This window comes from Aquarana catesbeiana, linkage group LG09 (genome assembly GCF_042186555.1).
Source record: "Aquarana catesbeiana isolate 2022-GZ linkage group LG09, ASM4218655v1, whole genome shotgun sequence".
NCBI lineage: Eukaryota > Metazoa > Chordata > Amphibia > Anura > Ranidae > Aquarana > Aquarana catesbeiana.
Genome location: NC_133332.1, coordinates 198,861,719 through 198,880,580, shown reverse-complemented (window position 1 = coordinate 198,880,580; position 18,862 = coordinate 198,861,719).

Genomic DNA, 18,862 nt, shown 5'->3' with positions numbered 1-18,862 from the left:
TTTTTACTCTGTATCCAGAACTGTGAGAAGAGGCAAGACCATCAGATCTATTAAAAAAATATATATATTTTTTGGCAAAGGGATGAAGGATGTACTAGGGCAATCGGGAACACGTCTACAAATGTTACTTTATTAAGCTGCTGAATATCAATGAACCTCTCACAGATAATAAACTGTAATATCTACATCTAAGGTTCAGGTAACACAGTAAGTAATTTACTCATTTCTGGCAAACATGCTTTTTTCTGCTAGAGGTTGGCAGCTGGTCATCTCCTGTCCTGAGGAACGCCGTAAAGATATTTAAAAGAATTATGCCATCCCAGGAGGAGGCGGATGTTCCTTGCCTTGTCACCCTCAACAGTTAGATTTAGTTATATTTATATTTAGTCATTTGCTTCAGCGTGTATAAGGCTATTCAGAGTGTAATCCAACTTGAGCTCATTCTTATATAAAGGTAGCACTATTTAGTTTCTATTTTGCTAAATGTAAGAATAAATTATTGCCAACCTATGCCCACCAAATATTTTGGAAAATAAAAATTGTCAAGCTAAAATCTATAGCTACCAGTAAAAGATAAAAAAAACACTTTGGGGTTGATTCATAAAGAAATTGCACAGTTAATTTCTCTGTGAAAGTGTGTGTACAATCGTTCTGTGCGAAAGGGGAAAAAAAAAGAAATGCAATTAGGCTATATCCTGTGGTGTTTGAATGAAAATCATTGCTTTTAAACAGAAAATACCACATTTGGCCATTAAACGGGGTTAAGTATTACAGGTATTTCCTATAACTCTTAGCTCTACCAAGTAGCCAAATTAAAGTGGATGTAAACCCGATTCATGAAATTTGAGCTGGGCACATATATCTGCAAGGTTTCTTATCTCTCTTCAAAACCCTATGTCCAGTAGCTTTCTCCTGCTCCGTTCGTCTGTTATCAGCCTGATTCTGACAAGGTCTTCGAGACGTCAGCCTGAAGTGTGTGTAAGGGTTGGAGCTATAAATAGATTAGCGCAAAGCTGAACTAGTCACAGGCAAGCTCTACATGTGTAGGGAGGGTATGTGTGCCTTTCCTCCAATCAGCTGTCTCACAGTGTATAGCAAGAATCCACACCCACAGGTGAATCAGGAAGAGAAAATTGTAACAGAACGTGCACTTTCTAAACAGTATATAAAGATGAAGACAGCAGATATACATGTAAAACTTGCAGGGAGATTTGTTTCATCCCTGTGTATCATCTGAGGCTGTTCACTTTAGGGTTTACATCCACTTTAAGTTTTTGCCATTTAAAATCAATTATTTATGGAGGTGCCTAGTTGCTCCGGGAACCATAGCTCCCATTTTTATTATAAACTTATGGGGGAAAGAATCCCAAACACCCCAACCATCACCCTATTGTCTATGCTGCCTGGCTCCTACAAACAAAACAAAAAGTTTACTCCAACATTTTCTAACATCTGCACATAGCATTATGTCCAGAAATTTGTGTAAATCGGACACCCCATTATTTATGCGATGGACAGGTGAAATGGGCTCCTTATGTCATATAGAGTGTATGATCCCCTGGGAAAATGACAAAGTAGATGCCTATAAGATCACATCCTGTATGGATTCACTTCAAGACGCTCTTTGGACTTTGCATCAACTGGATATTTTTGATGGCAACACGTGGCCCATTCTCCTCTAGCGGTATGGGAAACTGTAGAGCTGCACAATTAATTGTTAAAAAAAGTTATCGCGATTCAACACCCTTCGCAATCTTAATACAGCATTTTTCTGATTCACGTTAAACTAGTGCAGAGGCGTTCTCTACTCAGAGCTGTCAAAAGAAAAAAAAACACAGCCAGCAAATGTTTATCAACAGCGATAAAGAGAAAAAAATGTATCTCTCGGTTCTTTTAGATCAAAGGAAAGAACTTTGGTCGGTAAATGAGGACAGTTTAACCACTTAAAGCGGTGTTCCAGCCAACAACATTTTTTTTTTTTTTTTTTTTAAGTCAGCAGCTACAAACACTGTCGCTGCAGACTTTTAATAAGGACACTTACCTGTCCAAGGAGCCTGCGATGTCAGCTCGGGTGCAGGCGCCGCCATTGTAACTAAGGGAAACTCAGGCTTCAGAGCCGATTTCCTACTGTGTATGTGCGAGCTTTCTGAATGGCTCCGTCGTCTTCTGGGACACACACAGGTCCCAGAAGGCAGCGGGGGAGCAGGAGGAAATGACGCCCTGGGCCGATTGCCGAGGTAGGACGGAAGTGCACTCAGTACTTCAGAAATAGTAAGAAACAAAAGAAATAGTTATCCAAAAATGAGTGGTGGATAACTTTAAGATAACATTGTAAAAGTGTGTGGAACTCTGCTTTAACCCTTTCATGACTAAGCCTATTATTGAAATTTGGTGTTTACAAGTTAAAATCCGTATTTTTTGCTAGAAAATTACTTAGAACCTCCAAACATATTTTTTACATATATATATATATATATATATATATATATATATATATATATATATATTAGCAGAGAATCTAGAGAATAAAATGGAGATTGTTGCAATATTTTATATCACACGGTATTTGTGCAGCGGTGTTTTAAACGCAAATTTTTGGGAAAAGGGACACTTTCATGAATTTAAAAAAAACAAACAGTAAAGTTACCCCAATTTTTTTGTATAATGTGAAAGATGATGTTACGCCAAGTAAATAGATACCAAACATGTCACTCTTTATAATAGCACACACTCGTGGAATGGTGACAAACTACGGTACATAAGAATTTCCATAGGCGACACTTTAAATTTTTTTTACATTTACCAGGTTAGAGTTACAGAGGAGTTCTAGTTCTAGAATTATTGCTCACGCTCTGACGATCGCGGCGATACCTCACGTGTGATTTGAACACCGTTTACATATGCGGGTACGACTTCCGTATGCGTTTTCTTTGCTGCGTGAGCTCGTGGGTAAGGGGGCACTTTAAAAAAAAATCATTTTTTCTTATTTATTTTTATATTTATAAATTGTGTTTAAAAAAATTATTTTTTTTTTCTTCTGAATACTGTGTATTTTTTTAAAACCGGCGCCATTGGCAGCCGAGTAAACGGGAAGTGACGTCATGACGTCGCTTCTGTGTTTACGATTAGGAGGCGTCCGATTGGTCATCGGGCCTCCCGATGGAATGGGAGGCCCGGTAAGAGTGGCGGGAGGCGGCGGCTTTTAGCCGCATTGGTTGTTATACCAGGAAAGCCGATCGCCCGTTCTAAACAACGGCACCGGGATGATGCCTGCAGCTGTGGGCATCATCCCGGTATAACCCCGGAAAGCCGAGTACGCACATCTGCGTACGCTCGGCGGGAAGGGGTTAAAGTGGTTGTAAACCCTGTTACACCACTCTTCACTACAGGTAAGCCTATAATAAGGCTTACCTGTAGGTACTGTGAATATCTCCTAAACTTGCACAGTTCAGGAGATATTCAATGTATCCGCATGTACCAACCTCATCGGCACATGCGCAGCAAAGAAACAGCCCACTCGTGCCATTTCTTCAGTAGCCGTGCCATGAGTGACGTCATCGCGGCTACGGCCAGTCACAGCGCCTGAGCCCGTGAACCCGGAAATAATTCCAGGAGACATGTCGCCGGTCACAACGGTGTGCGGGGTCCGCTGCAAGAGCTTCGATCTAAGGTAAGTATTTCATAATGAGCTAGTATGCGATGCATACTAGCTCATTATGCCTTTGTCTTGCAGGTGTTTTTTTTTTTTTTTTTTTTCGGAGCCATGGTCTTTTTACAGCCACTTTTAAAGACTTAATCTTTTTTTGACACTTGTTGCTTACAAGTTAAAATCTGTATTTTTTGCTAGAAAATTACTTAGAACCCCCAAAACATTATATATATTTCTTTCGCAGAGACTCTAGAGAAAAAAATGGATAGCATTGCAATATTTTATGTCACACTGTATTTGCACAGCGGTCTTTTAAAAGCAATTTTTTAGGATAAAATATACTTCAATGAATTAAAAAAAACTAAATAAATAGTAAAGTTAGCCCAATTCTTTTGTATAATGTGAAAGATGATGTTATGCCGCGAGAATCGTGATCTTTAATCTAAGCAAAATAATTTAGATTTTAATTTTATCCAGAATTGTGTGCAGCTCTACTGTGTGTATTTCTTCCTGTTTTGATATAGATTTTGAAAATTGGATCTTTTATTCTCATGATGTTTATTTGATACACTGTGGATTGTACTTTTTCTATAAAAAAATGAATAAAAACAGATTAAATATAAAATGTATTATTTACATTCGGACATCACAGGGTATAGCCTGTTTATCTTCATTCGCACAAAATGAATGTACATGCACTTTTACTGGGCAAATGGCTATGCAAATTCTTTATAGATCAACCCCTTATGCAGCATACACACGGTCGGACTTTTCGACCGGACTGGTCCGACGGACGCCAACGGACCAAATCCGGCGGACAATCCGATCGTGTGTGGGCTTCAGCGGACTTTTCCAGTCGCAAATCTGACAGACTTTTGATTTGGAACATGCTTTAAATCTTTACGTCGTAACTCCGCCGGACCCAGAAATCCGCTCGTCTGTATGCTAGTCCGACGGACAAAAACCGACGCTAGGGCAGTTATTGGCTACTGGCTATCAACTTCCTTATTTTAGTCCGGTGTACGTCATCATGTACGAATCCGTCGGACTTTTGTGTGTCGTTTGTAGGCAAGTCCGTTCATTAGAAAGTCCGTCGGAAGTCTGCCAAAAGTCTGTCGAAAGTCTGTCGGACAGGCCGTCAGACTTTTGTTGCTGAAAAGTCCGACCGTGTGTACATGGCATTAGTGTTGTGTTTGTTACAGGGAGTTTCTCTTTCATGCGGCTTGGCCTGACTTGCACGAAATGGACTATGAAGGGAAGCTGGATTCCAGATGTCTGTATTCCTGTGGTGGTGACACAATGTAAGGAAAATGTTCAAGATTTTTTTTCAGGAAGTTTCTGAAACTATACTTTATTGATGCAGAATTTATTTATTGCAGAATTAAAATGAGAAATTAGTCTAATTGGAAATACAGGAGGTCATGAATGGGATTTTTTGAAAAAAAGAGGTCAGTGCTAGAAAATAGTTTGCTAGGAGTCTGCAAAGTGCTACCAGTAATACATTTTACAGGTTATGTACATAACTGGGTTCATTCTGCTTTTCTGGTTACTATTTTAATGAAAGCTTATAGGTGCCAAGTGTTGCCCTGCCTTTGTTTCTTATATGCTCTCCTGATAATCTTCCAAATCTATTTTATACTTAGTTTATGAAAATATGTAAAATACAATGGAGGGCATTTATAAAAAAAAAAAAATGAGCGGACAGAATCTGAAGCTGCAGTGCATAACAACCAATCTGCTTCAATCTTTCATTTTCAAAGCCTAACTGAAACAAGTTGACAATAGAAGATGATTGGTTATCATGCAAAGCTGCTCCAGATTCTTTCTGCTCCAGTTTTCATAAATTCCCCTGAGTGGTTTCTCCGAGATCACTGGTGGAATTATTTATTTTCATAATTGTTCAAATATCTGGATGCATGCAGAGTTTCCAGTAGGGGGCAGAACACAATATGCTATCTCTGGACAGTTGTTTTTTTTTCTGGAAAAGATTTACACTTATTTCTGCTATTGTATTTCCTCTCACAGCTTCTTATTTATTAACTATAATGAAAGACGTTTCCTATAATCTGTCGGATTTGTGTCACGATCACAATACCCTGCTGAATGGAAATACCAGTTTTAGACTCTGTATGTCAATGTTGGGGTGATGGCTGAAAGGGGATATAAGTAGCAAATCATTGCAGAGGCAGCTGTGGGCTCTTGATAAATATGGTCTGCCACTTTGGGATTATTCATCTGTATAATCCATTGGGCCAGGAAGGATTATAGCAAATGTCATTCTGCATGGTGTACCAGATTCTGTAACGCTTGTTTATCAGTTTTTTCCACCTAAATTCCCCTGAAATCCCTTCATGTATTTGCTGCCATTAAATAAAATAATTTTTCTATATAGCACTTTTATATTGCCCCTATGTTTTGGCTGCATTGTGACTAGTAATGGCAAGTTTATCCAACACAGCACATGCTGGCAGTTACTGCATGAACAAAAAAGTACAGTGTACCCGGGGCCCTCCACAGTGAGGTATGTAGCATACTGTATGTAGCTAAAGCCCCCTAAAAGCAAACTGATGTATGCAGTCACCCACCCCCATCACAAGACCGCCGTATGCAGCCAAAGCCCCAGCAATTAGACTGCACTCATTAGCACCTAGGACTGATTAATTCTTGTACATGGTTAAAATGCTGCTAGAAAAGTTGCCTGGTTCACTTCACTTGTTCATAGCATACTATGTGCACCCTGCATCCCGTTCCTGGAACTTCTATGGATGCTGCCTCCCTTTTTATCTTCTGAAAAAGCAAATAACACTCATTTTAATTTGTAGGGGATTTTTTCTAGAGCAAAAACAGATATGCATGTTTCGGTATTCTTAACAAAATCTGAAACAAATCCTCTTGGATGAGCCTTTTCAAAACAATTTTCTCAGATATCTCAGCCCTCTATCTCTCTGGCTTCAAACCTACAGCAAAGACTACCAGAGGAAGTGACCAGGAGAGCTCGTCCTCATATCAAATATTTCTCAGGCTGGAGATCTCATGGGAATGCTATTTTTAATCACACTCCTATTATGGTTTAGTGCTGGCAAGAAAGGTCAGTTATGGTCCCAAAATTGCCAACTGGAGGGTGTTCTCATCCAAAGCATCATATGAAAATCATAGAAGAGGCACATTGTGCTAATAAACATGAACACTCTGTCATTGCTGAAAGCCATTATCAGAGTGATGCTCATTCTCTCCCTTATGTTTGCATCTGCGTCGGACACTGATCTGTAAAAAAATATATAGAAGTCCTCTATGGAAGATGCCATAGTATAGAAAAAGTAGGATAAAGGAAAACCCCCATCATCCACCAATGTTTTCCCACTTCCTGCAGGAGAGTAAATGTGCCAAACTATCAGGCCTGCCACCTTTTGGTTATAATCTTCTTAAACTGGGAACCTGGAGCTGCACTGTAAAAGGACATGGCTATCTGTTGAAGCCAAAACAACTGCATTTAACATAATTGTACCATTACAGAATTCATGTAGCCAAGGCTACAGCACAAAAAGATCTAGAACAGTGGTTCTCAACTTCTGTCCTCAGGACCCATTATCAGGCCAGGTTTGCAAGATAACCAAAATACAGTACATCACAGGTGATATCATTTGCTGCTCAGTTTTTGTAGTTTTCTAGTCTGCATCTCTCCAAGGTAATACTTAAAATCTGACCTGTTAGTGGGTCCTGAGGACAGGAGTTGAGAACCACTGATCTAGAACATCTGTTCTCACTATCTCTGACAGAGATAAAGCTGCAGTACACTGAACAATACAAGCATTAGGATATTAGCCATTTGAGTCGATGGACAAATGCAATGTGCTTTTGATATCAGTTTGAGATGCTTCTGAGATCATTTTAAATTCAGTATTCAGTGCTTTTGAACTACAGTTGACCTGTATTTAGCATACTTTAGGGCCGGTTCACACCATGCATGATTCAGACCGCATGAAAATCACACGTCATCTGCAGCAGATGTCAATAGAACGTTAATGACACCTCAAGTGCAGGTCACAAACGTAGTGCGTTTGCCCACACCAGATCGCATCGTACCCTTGTACCATGCAATCCAGTTAAAGTGCGTTTTAAAAAGTAGTGCATGCACTACTTTGGTGTGGTGCGATTTTAGCTCATTCAAGAGGAATGGGCTGAGATCACACCGCACAGAACAGCATGCGAATCGCACAGGAACACACAGCATGTTCCTGTGCGAAGATGGTGTGAACAGGCCATTAAGCTGTCTTTGTGTTCCCATAGACTAGTTATAATGAGAAAAGCAATTCTGACTTGAACAAAAGCCTTTTGACACAGGCACTAAATCTGCTTCTCTGAGCTGGTGGGCTGCGCTTTCATGGATTAGTGCAAAACCAAAAAGGCAAATCAATCACATCAGGTAACTGAGCCAAATTACCGGTCAATACTTCTCCTAATTAGCCTCTGCTCTGTAATTAGCACCCCCTTATTACACAGAGATGAATTCTGACTATAAATTTATGAATATTGAATCTCTGACCGGTGCCTGTGTCCCCTACAGTTCCAGAGACAGATGAGACAGAAGAGGTAAGATCAGCATTAGGAGAAAAACTATTTTGGAGTTACCTACAGTTCATGCTCTTATTAAAGGAGAAGTATAGCCAAATCTTTTTTGGCTACTCTTCTCCTATGGATCACAGGAGTGCAGTTCGTTCCGCACTCCTGAGACATGTTTTAGCTGACGGCGGGCTAAAGCCTGCTGTCAGCTGATGTCACTCAGCCAGGCCAAGTTTAGGAAAGATCTCGACTCTCAGTGAGCCACTGAGAGCCTGAGCCAGCCCCTTCCACAACCCAGCGCTCCAGTGAGAACTGGGGAGGGGAAGAGCAGAGAGCTGGTGACTGACAGTCACCAGCTTTCTGAAGACTGAGAGCAGAGCAATCAGTGGTGTTTGATCGCTCAATGCTTGGTCTTTGAGTTGGTGGGGGACAGCTGCAGCTGGGATCGGTGCTGAAGCCATCTAGGTGAGTATGATTGATTAATTATTATATAATATTTTATTTTATGTTGATATTCTTTTTTTTTTTTTTTTTAAAGCCATACTTCTCTTGTAAGAAGAAAAATGCTCCTTTTTGCAAAGTCTAACATTAATTCAAAAATGATTTGTTAATACTAGCTCATTTTGTTTCTGGAGGAAAAAAAGGAATGAAAATAAAGAAATTTGCTCTATATCTCAAAGAATTGCAGGTGATCTGGTATGCTCACACCAAGGCAAAGAGATGACGCTGCTACACGAATAAACATTTATATACCAACGTTCCCAGGTGTGTGAATATGAAAGCACAAATTTCTGGAAAAAAAAATACTATAATGGGAAATAAATAAAGAACACCTATAGCAACGGAGCTCCCCAACATCGCCCCCCCCATTCCAGTAATCATATGTGGAAATGTAGTCTGCATACAATATGAGGCTTCTTGGGTCGAGGGAACAGCAGCACTGTCAAACACTGGTACCCAGGCCTCGTTATGATAGCCATCATAGAATTATTACGTAAGCAGTTATTTCTAAATTTTAATTGTGGACAGCAACTTGTGAGGGGCCATGCATGTTTTCTGGTCGGTACAGTGCCAATCCAGGCACTGGATATTGGGAACATGGACGCACTGCATTTTTCAAAGCTATGTAGTCTGCACTTCATGTATGTTTAGTTTTGTGACCTTGGATAAAGGCTTGATGTACCAATTCTTGTTTGATCATTGTTACGTGGACACTGTTAGGAACTAAGAGAAAATGTATCTATGTCTGTCAGCCAACGAATTGACAGTCTGCTCACTTTATGAGGGTGAAAATTATTTTTTGCATTCTCACATTCTTCAAGTTTAACAGTTTCTTTATCCCAACTAAACATCTGGTCCTCCAGTACTGGCTTAATATTGGTCCTGCACTGACATTAATGGTGCTATTTATAGAATAATTATAATAATCCTCAGACAGCCAGAGGAGTCGGCAGGATAATCACTCTCAATTATGCTTTGTTCTGTGATCAACTTTTCCAGGTTTTCAATTCCATGCACCTGCACTGTGGAAAAATTGGCAAGATCCAGAAATTCATATTAAATACAAAAATAAGAGCATCATAAAACAGTAGAGGTAAATGCTCAAACTTGACAATTAGAAATTGTCTTCAGATAGGGAATGATTACTAGCCCCATTCCTTTCCACAGCAGAGCCTTATCACTCAGAGTTCAAAAGGGATCTCTCTACAACGAACACTATTCAAAAACAACTCTTTACAATGTTTTGGGCCTCCTAAAACAATGCCCAGCTCCTGTGGATTCTGCACAGAATACTAGCAATTGCACACAATATAGAGCCATCTATATTAGGCCTTTCCTCCTTTCAATGAATGCCAAAGTTAAAATTTTGAATTATAACCTTTGAGAACAATCTCTTCTGCACCTCATGACCAGAATTTTCTCTCAAGATATTTCCCCAGGCTTTGGCTTCTTCAGGAGATTGAATGTTTATACTGCATATGGAATCACTAAAGATTCAAAAAACAATATATTAGTTGATATAGACATTGAAAAAGCAAGAACAAAAAAACACACAAAGACAAATGAAGCACCACATGAAGGTGATCATACATTAAATATTTTACATATATGGCATATATTCAGTATAAACAGTATCCTTCCCACCCCTACAATGTATCAAAACAATCCAAATCAACCCAAATCAAAGATCAAGCAACCCTAGAGAATTTCAAGGAGACATCAGCATGCCACAGGGGAAAACAAAAGAGCCCCAGACCTGCCTATAGAAGGGAAATGTAGGTAGTAATTACAGTGCATCAACATCTACACTAATTTTGTAGGTAATCAAAAGGAAGTGATCACTCGGGATAATCACATAATATTTAATAGATAGGAATGATAAACATACCTGTCATCTATGTAAGGGATGGGGAATAACCCCACAGAGAGATGCACTTTATATACAAAGATCTCTATTAAATGCTTGACGAATAGAGGATTGAGCCACATAGGGATCACTAGAAGGAGCAAGGAATCTTCTTGTTCACTTCCTAGCTGCAATACCAAAGATAATATGGTCCACAGATGGTTCAGTACCTTGTTTACATCCAGCACCCACCTGCAATTAAATGTTAAAGTTTTAGTGTCTCACCAAGTCACAGCCATGCTTTGCACAGAGGCCAATCCCTCCTAGGGCAACAATCGCGGCAAACTGAAGCCACATCCGAGGCTTCATTTATACCCTCCCCCATTCTCTCGGCATACAATGGTGCCGGTGGGAAGCAGAAGCCCGGGTAACCCCTGCGCAGCCCGGGCTGGATATGACGTCACGCTCATGCGTGGTGACTCTATCTGCATCATGTTGGAAAATCCTCATCAGTGATGGGTGGCCAATGGAAGATCTCTGCTCCATAAGCCACTCCCTCTAAGCAATCGCCAAGGAGTAAAGGCAATGCTAACTGAATGGGGACAATGAAGGGCAAAGCGCAGATGGAGGCCAATAAATGGCAACGAGACAGATCATATGGATACTGTTTTGATGTTTTTATATGCAATTTTAATATGATAAAATAAAATGTATTTTTTACTAATTGTGTTGGCACATTTAAAGTCCCGTTGCAAACCTTTTCTATTCAAAGTGTATAGATGGCTGATGTGCCAGTTTTATCACTGGTGGGGATTTAATTTAAGCATCCCTGGCTGAACAGAAGTGGCCTTTGACATTGAAGATAGCACAAGTGTGATTCTAGAATATCAGACATTGCACTGCCAATTAGCAGAGCGTAGCTGAACACCAATTAGCCTGTAGTCCAAATCACCCGCTGCCTTTTAACAGCTCTCCTCACCAAAGTTCCAGCCTCCCTTGTGATGAGGCTCCTGCAACTATTACACCCTGTATTATACTAAATTGATGAAATATCCAGCAGGAATGGTGGAAAACTTTCCTAACAGCCACACCAGTTGTGCACAGAACTCATCAAAAGAGTCCACGAGAGCCAACAGAACAGACAGATGGTAAAGTGTATATAAAGGCATTTCTTTTATCTTTGGTTTTGTATAGAGCTAAGAAAGGTTAGCAACAATAGACACAGGACTCTCATGGTGATGTACACGTATTTATTTAGTTATCCATGCAATGCTGTGCTTCATACAAATGTGAAACTTCTGTGTACCTGTGTGAAGATCAGACTGCAAAAAATGTGGCCTTCAATCTGTGAAAATGAGTGACTCACAATATGAACAGCAGCATGCATAAGACAAATATATTGTCACTGTATACACATTTCTGTGATAGTGTGGTTCTTCACACAAATGGGAAACTTCTATGCACCTCTGTGAAAAGGAGACTGCAAACAGTGACCTCCATCCACCCAAAAGTGAAAATGGATGACTTACCAGATAGTTGGACCTCATCTAAGAAAATAGATCAAACTGTGCATTAATAGTGTGCTACAACATCAAATAGGAATTGTCAAAGCCTCTGAACTTCCGCCCAGGTTCACACTGAGCTGCGGGAATGAAGCTGTGTGAGTTGAACTCGCACGATTTCACTCCCGCGTGTCAGTCCCAATTTCGGCCTTGGTTTCATAGACATCTGTGCAGGTTTCTGCAGGTTTGTCAATGTAAATCGCAGCCCAAAATCGCAAAAGGTAGTACAGAAACTACTTTTTGAAATCAGTGCAGCGCTGCAGATGCGAAGTCGCACCCATTAGGATGGTGCCATTGATGGCAATTGCCGCCAATTTGACATGTTAAATCACATGTCAAAACGCTCCAGTGTGAACCAGGGCTCCACTGCATCAGCATGTATTACCACAAATTGCACAGCATACTCTTGTACAGGTTCCAACCAGGTAAGTTCCATTTTCCACATATAAGCATCCAAATAAAAGGAGAGGAAGTACTCTAATAGTATAAGTACCATTTTTAAAGGGCTTTATTAAGCATAAAAATGCATTCATTTAAAAACTGCTATCACCAGAAATGCTAGCATGTATTGTCGATCAGTGTATCCAAAGCTTCAGAGCAACGCATTTCAACATAAAGTGATATATTAAACTTTTTTTTTAAACTAAAATAGCAAACATGTTATACTTACCTGCTCTGTGCAATGGTTTTGCACAGAGCAGCTCCGATCCTACTTTTCTGGGGTCCCTGGACCCAGACTTACCCTGAGGCACAGTTCATGCTCGCTCTCAAACCACCCAGTCTGTGTCTTTTGACAGACTGAAGACAATGGCCCAGCAGGAGGGATTCCCGTATCAACACTGTATGTGTTGCAGGAAAAAGATTTGCTCCGTGTATGGCCGGCCTAAAGTACAAGAACCCTTAAGACCTGACAAATTATTAAATAAATTTGATTCTTCAGGGGTGACAGCTAGATGTGATAACCTAAATAAACAAGAAGAGGAGGAACTATAATATAAAAGGGAAGATCCTCCATTCATAAATGTAATTTGAAAATTATAAAACACAACATCAGGAAACTCATTCACAGGCTTAAAACTGACAACCCATAAACAACCTAATTCCTGAAAAGAATGTAAATAAAACCCCTAGAAAAGCCAATAATGATAAACTGACCAATCAGCCTGTTAGGCCACGTTTAACCAGGGGCTCACTTTTCCCATTGCTCACTTCACATAGTGATTTTAAGAACAAACTTCCTACCAGACAAGTGTTTGGCAAAGCAGATTTCTTCAGCACTGAAGCATAAATGTACTATGATTTACTAAAAGAAAAGCAGAACCTTATACTGAACTGAGTGGATGAGCAATGGAGGAGGTAGGTCCCCGAGATTGAGTTACAGATTGGATCACGTAGCTACACCAAAAGCCTTCCAGTGCTTCATACTGAAAAAAATTGAAACAAAATTGAGATGAAGCAAGAAGAGAATGACCACATTCTCCCCAAAAATCATTTTTGTAAATAACAGTGACAGCCTTGAGCTATAGCCTTATAGGCTTACCTGTAGGTAAAAATCACCAAGCAGGCTTTAATACCGCTTTAACAATCATCATTGCCCTCCTATTAAGAGTAAAATTTATTTAAAAAAACAAACGAGTGATAGGGGTGACAATCTTATCGGGCCACTTCTCTATTAGTTTTTTTTTCTGCAATGGTTTTTAGACCTGGTGTTTTAAACATGTGGGGTACACATTCAGTGAATAAGAGGCACTGTGTGCTAGTCAGGACCATTTAATTTGTTTAGTAAATAGGTGTCTTCAGCCCTTGATGATTTCCTGTGGGACAATGAGTAGAGAAACAATGAATTGTGTCTGGCAGAGTTTTTAAGGCATAACTTGATCCAAAAATACAATGTAATAGTAAAAGTTTATTGTCCACAATTCTTTAACCACTTCAATACAGGGCATTTATACACCCTTGCTGCCCAGACCGATTTTTAGCTTTCAGCCCTCTCACACATTGAATGCCAATTACTCAGTCATGCAACACTGTACCCAAACAACATTTTTTTCATACAAATAGAGCTTTCTTTTGGTGGTATTTAGTCACCACTGGGTTTTTTATTTTTTGTGACATAAGTGAAAAAAGAGCGAAAACTTTGAGGAAAAAAAAAACACTTTTGTTTAGTTTCTATGATAAAATTTTGCAAAAAAGTCATTTTGTTCATAAATTTGGGCCCAAATTTATACTGCTACATCTCTTTGGTAAACATAACCCAAATTAGTGAATATTATTTAGTCTCTGTGAAAGTTATAAAGTCTACAAGCTATGGTGCAAATCATTGAAAATTTATCACGCCTGATGCACTGACGGCCTATCTCATTTCTTCCGGCTCTGAAATGTCAGGAAAGTACAAATACCCCCCAAATGACCCCTTTTTGAAAAGTAGACAGTCAAAGGTATTTAGTAAGAGGCATGGTGAGTTTTTTGAAGTTGTAGTTTTTTCCCACAATTCTTGGGAAAATAAAGATTTTTTTTTTCACAAAATTGTCATAATAACAAGTTATTTCTCACACACAGCATATGCATTCTTCCAATTACACCCCACAATACATTCTGCTACTCCTCCTGAGTATGGCGATACCACATGTGTGTTTATCTTACACAGCCTAGCCACACAGAGAGGTCCAACATGCAGGGAGCACCATCAGGGGTTCTAGGAGCATAAATTATGCCTCTAATTTCCTAACAACCTATTACATTTGTGAAGGCCCTGGAGCACCAGGACAGTGGAATTACATACAAAATTACCCCATTTTGGAACGCAAACACCCCAACGTCTATTCTATTTTTTTACACAAAGTTGTCAATTTATAAGATATTTCTAACACATAGCATGTATATAGCAAAAATTACACCCCAAAACACATTCTGCTACTCCTGAGTATGGCGATACCATATGTGTGAGATTTTTACTCAGCCTGGCCACATACAGAGACCCAACATTGAAGTAGTACCTTCAGGCATTCTAGGAGCATAAATTACACATCTCATTTCATTCCTACCTATCACATCTTTGAAGGTTCTTAAGCACCAGGACGGTGGAATTACCCACAAAATGACGCCATTTTGGAACGCAAACACCCCAACTTATATTCTATGAGGCATGGGCTGCAGATAGGTACTGGGGTACTCTGATGGGCTGGAGACAGGTACTCGGTTACTCTGATGGGCTGATGACAGGTACTCGGTTACTCTGATGGGCTGATGACAGGTACTCGGGTACTCTGATGGGCTGGTGACAGGTACTCGGGTACTCTGATGGCCTGGTGACAGGTACTCGGGTACTCTGATGGGCTGTGACAAGTACTCAGATGGGCTGTGACAGGTGCTCAGGTACTCATGTACTCAGATGAACTGTGACGGGTACTTGGATGGACTGTGACAGGTACTCGGGTACTCAGATGAACTGTGACAGGTACTCGGGTACTCAGATGGACTGTGATAGGTACTCTGGTACTCAGATGAACTGTGTTGGGTACTCAGATGGACTGTGACAGGTACTTGGGTACTCAGATGAACTGTGACGGGTACTCGGGTACTCAGATGAACTGTGGCAGGTACTCGGGTACTCAGATGGGCTGTGACGGCTTCTCGGGTACTTTAATGACTGGTACTCGGGTACTTTGATGGCTGGTGACAGGTACTTTGATGGCTGGTGACAGATCCTCTTTATTAGGGGGGGCAATCGGTGTGTGTTGGTGTACACTGTAAGTGGTAACAAGATGTTACCGCAATCTCCCTCTCACACACGATTGGTGTGTGAGGAGGAGAACACGGTAACAGCTTGTTACCGCAGTTTGTTGACATTCTGTGACCGGCTGTGATTGGACACAGCCGGTCATGTGGTAAAGAGCCAATTTAATTGGCTCTTTACTGCGATCTGGGTTGGTCTGTGGCAGGGTGACAAGCCTCGTTGCCGCTCTGCGCGCACCCTAGGGGCGTGCACGAGTGCCGTGCATGTGGCCCGTACATGTGACCGGCTGTGATAGGACACAGCCAGTCACGTGGTAAAGAGACATTTTTTATTGGCTCTTTACGCGGACCTGGAATGGGTTGTGTCCGAGGGACACACCTCATTCCCAAACGCCGTGGGCCCCCGGGGGCCTGCAGAAGTGGCGAGAAGCCGAGGACGTCATATGACGCCCGGCCAGGATGGGAGATCCCATCTGCGGACGTCATATGACTATGGCCTGGTATTGAAGTGGTTAAAATTAGACAAGAATCCAAAATTCATACAATCACTAATCACTTTAAAAGCAAAGTCCTATCCCATTAACTTTTTTATTTCACAGGATACACATTTAAAACCTTCTAATAGAGCGGATTTTTGTTTAAGATCTAATATACTTGTTAACAAGCTCAACGTGTTTCTTGGATTTCATCTACTTTATCAGGAGCTACAAGTGGGACAAGACTAACATACCTAGATACATAACATAAAAAATCTTAACAAAGGATGTTCATGCATATGTCTTACATTACAGTCCATGAATATGCAAAAACCTTTCAGTGATATCTTTGTTACCTGAAACTCCTCCAGAAGGAGATACACTATATTACCAAAACTATTGGAATGCTTGCCTTTACACGCACATGAACTTTAATGGCATCCCAGTCTTAGTCCATAGGGTTCAATATTGAGTTGGCCCACCCTTTGCAGCTATGACAGCTTTAACTCTTCTGGGAAGGCTGTCCACAAGGTTTAGGAGTGTGTCTATGGGAATATTTGTCATTCTTCCATGAGCGCATTTGTGAGGTCAGGCACTGATGTGGATGAAAAGGCCTGGCTCGCTGTCGCCACTCTAATTCATCCCAAAGGTGTTCTATTGGGTTGAGGTCAGGATTCTGGCCAATCAAGTTCCTCCACCCCAAACTTGCTCATCCATGTCTTTTGGACCTTGCTTTGTGCACTGGTCCAAATCATTTGGTGAAGGGATTATGGTGTGGGGTTGGGCTTGGCCCCAGCCCCTTAGTTCCTGTGAAAGGAACTCTTAAGGCATCAGCATACCAAGACATTTTCATGCTCCCAACTTTGTGGAAACAGTGTGGAGATGGCCTCTTCTTGTCCCTACATGACTGCACACCAGTGTACAAAGCAAGGTCAATAAAGACCCATGGATGGGGTGGAGGAACTTGACTGGCCTGCATAGAGTCCTGGCCTCATGAATGGTCAAACATTCCCATAGACACACTCCTAAACCTTGTAGACATCCTTCCCAGAAGAGCTGAAGCTGTTATAGGGTGCAAAGGGTGGGCCAACGCTATATTAAACCCTACGGACTAAGCCTGGGATGCCATTAAAGTTTATGTGCGTGTAAAGGCAGACACCTACCAGAGAGCCCAAAAGGAGAGAGCAAGACTGGGGTAACGTGACCCACCAACGAATGGCAAACACAGGGAAATATCACGTAGGCTCTTCCAATTACAGTGCCTTGAAAAAGTATTCACCTCCCTTGAAATTTCCACATTTTGTCATGTTACAACCAAAAACGTAAATGTATTTTATTGGGATTTTATGTGATAGACCAACACAAAGTGGCACATTGTGAAGTGGAAGGAAAGTGATAAATGATTTTTAATTTTTTTTACAAATAAATATGGGAAAAGTGTGGCATGCATTTGTATTCAGCCCCCCTGAGTCAATACTTTGTAGAACCACCTTTCACTGAAATTACAGCGGCAAGACTTTTTGGGGATGTCTACTGGCTTTTCACATCTAGAGAGTGACATTTTTGCCCATTCTTCTTTACAAAATAGCTTCTGTCAGGTTGGATGGAGAGCGTCTGTGAACAGCAATTTTCAAGTCTTGCCACATATTCTCAACTGGATTTTGGATTGGACTTTGACTGGGCTATTCTAACACATAAATATGCTTTGATCTAAACCATTCCATAGTAGCTCGGTCTGTATGTTTAGGGTCGTTGTCCTGCTGGAAGGTGAACCTCTGTCCCAGTCTCAAGTCTATTGCAGATTCTAACAGGTTTTCTCCTAAAATTGCCCTATATTTGGGTCCATTCCCATCAACTCTGACCAGCTTCCCGGTCCCTGCTGAAGGAAAGCATCCCCACAACATGATGCTGCCACCACTATGTTTCACGGTGGGGATGGTGTGTTCAGGGTTATGTGCAGTGTTAGTTTTCCGCCACACATAGCGTTTTGCTTTTAGGCCCAAAAAGTTACATTTTGGTCTCATCTGACCAGGGCACCTTCTTCCACGTTTGCTGTGTCCCCCACATGGCTTTTTGCAAACTGTAAACGGGACTTCTTATGGCTTTCTTTCAACAATGACTTTTTTCTTGCCACTCTTCCATAAAGGCCAGATTTGTGGAGTGCAAAACTAATAGTTGTCCTGTGGACAGATTCTCCACCTGAGCTGTGGATCTCTGCAGCTCCTCCAGAGTTACCATGGGTCTCTTAGCTGCTTTTCTGATTATTGCTCTCCTTTCCCAGCCTGTCTGTTTAGGTGGAAGGCCATGTCTTGGTAGGTTTGCAGTCGTGCCATACTCTTTCCATTTTCGGATGATGGATTGAACAGTGCTCTGTGAGATGTTCAAAGCTTGGGATAATTTTTTATAATCTAACTCTGCTTTAAACTTCTCCACAACTTTATCCCTGACCTGTCTGGTGTGTTCCTTGGCCTTCATGATGCTGTTTGTTCACTAAGGTTCTCTAACAAAACTCTGAGGGCTTCACAGAGCAGCT